Source organism: Rousettus aegyptiacus, unplaced genomic scaffold, assembly GCF_014176215.1.
Source record: "Rousettus aegyptiacus isolate mRouAeg1 unplaced genomic scaffold, mRouAeg1.p scaffold_m13_p_1, whole genome shotgun sequence".
Classification (NCBI taxonomy): domain Eukaryota; kingdom Metazoa; phylum Chordata; class Mammalia; order Chiroptera; family Pteropodidae; genus Rousettus; species Rousettus aegyptiacus.
The window spans coordinates 138,254,321-138,256,782 of NW_023416284.1; the positions used below are offsets into that span (position 1 = coordinate 138,254,321).

Here is a 2,462-nt window from a genome sequence, read left to right on the forward strand (position 1 = left end):
TATCCATATGGTTGTTAACTTCAGATTTCTCTCATTTCATCCCTTCGAATAACTAGCTTTTTCTCATTATTTTCTGCTATTGAACCCAATGTTGCACAGAAAAGTTGATTTGTTAATTAGTTTAATCGCCTCTTCTCATAATGGCTGGGCAAGATTGGCGGAGGAAGCTTGCTATCAATTCGTGCTACTGGTAAGCAGTAATTACAGATAATGACGCTTTTGTCTTGTCGCATTCTGAAGATTGTCTTGAAATCCTCCTTGCTGAATTAGCAAATAGAGGGTCATGTTGAATTCTCCTCTGGTTTCTTCCTATAACTTATCCCCTACTCTCCCCCCAATGAAACAAAATTGCAGCTTGTTAGGTGGAAGCTCATTTGAAGTCTCAATTTTCTTTAGCATTCAGCTCTCACAGGGAAGCGCCAGGTGCTCAGTCGTAGCCACAGCACTTGCCTTTGGCTTAAGGTTCAGACTCAACTGGCATCCTATAAGTCTTTGATTTTCTTTTTGCTTGAAGAGGCAGCGGTTGTCTTGACAGCGGAGCTAAAGCTCTGTCTTTGTACTTTGATGCATATTGTGGTACAACGTAATAATCAAAGTCATTTGTCAAGAAACAGAGTGTTCACACTTTTCTCTGAAGAGATTGAAATAAACAGCAGATTTTATGTGGCTGTAAGCCAGAAATGGTAGCCACCACCACTTTAGAAATGTGCCTGGAATATAGAGCCTAGAGTAGGTTTTAACTGAGACTTTATACTACTGGTTCTCAACCAGGGACAGGGGGTATTTGGTAATGTCTGCTGGTATTTGTGATTTTCATGACTGCAGAGGGAAGATGCTCCTGGCATCTAGTAGGAAGAGGTCCGGGTGCTGCTAAACATCCTACGATGCATCCTCTACAATAAAGAATTATCTGGCCCCAAATGTCAGTGGTGCTGAGGTTGAAAAACCCTGCTTTATGTGATTGTGATGGGACTATTGTGGTATATTTGATCCTCTCTCTCCTCAATGATGAATTATTTTTATCTATTATTATTACTTTTTAAAAATCTACAGCACCTGGTATTCCTAGGTGGTCTCCCATCCAAGTACTAACCAAGCCCAACCCTGCTTAGCTTCCAGGATCAGATAAAATTGGGGGTGTTCAGGGTGGCATGGCTGTAGACAACGACTAATTATTTATATGGTTTAGGGAATAGTTGATTCAGTAGTAGGAAGATTGGAATTGCGAAGCAAGTGAATTTTCTGTGCCATGTTGTGGAGACTCCTTATGGACAAGAGTTAAGGAATACAAATGAAAAAAAAAACCCTCTCTTTTAATTAAAGTAGAAATTTGTTTATTTTCTGTAGCTGTGGAAGTGTAATGGAAGTGACATGCTATAAACTCTGACATGTTTCAGAGTCACCACATTCTTCCACCAGCAGGAGAAATTATGTGGTCCATGAATGTTGTCATCAGATATAGTTTGGCCAAAGGCTGCTTTTATCTTCCACTTCTTGAGATGAGACTTTTGGGGAAACTCTAATGTAGTCTTGCATGATTCCAAACTCAGTCCAATTCGGAGCAGCCTGGAGAGGTTCGAATATGAGTTTGCCTCATGACGTTAAACAGTTTGTTTGAATAGACACAGTTTCTAAGGGTCTTTTGGACTGAAGTGAGTCTGGAGCCGTGGGTTAGGAGCTCCGTGGAACTGACAGTCACCATCCCTTCCAATGTGTTCTGCTGAGCAGTGCCATAAGCACAAACTTATTCTTGGCACTTACAACCAGGCATGTTAAAATGGGATGATATATTTAAAAATCTTTATATATCTACACAGATCAGTTTAAGCGAACAATGATAACTCTGTAAAGAAGACAGTTCTAACAATTGGAGCTCTCTTCCTTTTGGGAGATGACAAATTTCCTATCTCTCATTGGAAATTTTCTGGCAGTAGCTGTATGATCACAATGGATACTGAAAATTTTTTCAGATGATTTGTGAAGTTAATGAAAATTGTGTCTCTGATTCAATGGTCCTGTGAGTTTATTCCTAAGAACTTACAGTTGTGCAACTTCCTCCCCACTCTTCTATGTGCAGTTCTCCTTAATTTGGTTCCATCTGTTGTTGTCTCCAAAATCTCCCAAATGATGCATCTGCTAATATCTGCTTTGTCTTTTGCACATGCCATACTCTTTCGGTCTCCCATTCCTGGAATGCCTTTTGCTTTTCCTTCAAGGCTTATCTCCAGTATTACCTTTTATAAAGCTCTTTCTTACTGCTCTATCCTAAACTGATTATTTCCTTTTTTTATTTCTCCCACATTTGTGATTTGGATTATAGAACATAGGGAAACATATCAATGTTTTCATAAAAGTAGATGTACCAGCAGCAGATAAGTGAATTTCTACTCTAACTTCTAAGGTTTCTATGTTTGCTTTTTATGAAGGAGTTTTTCACTTCTCCACTATTAATAATGATGAGA

General features: G+C 39.1%; 1 pseudogene; it reads right to left on the reverse strand.

Annotated features, from left to right (window-relative positions):
* Positions 1-1,044: 1,044 nt before the first annotated feature.
* On the reverse strand, positions 1,045-1,163 carry LOC118605530 (annotated as a pseudogene).
* Positions 1,164-2,462: the final 1,299 nt, after the last annotated feature.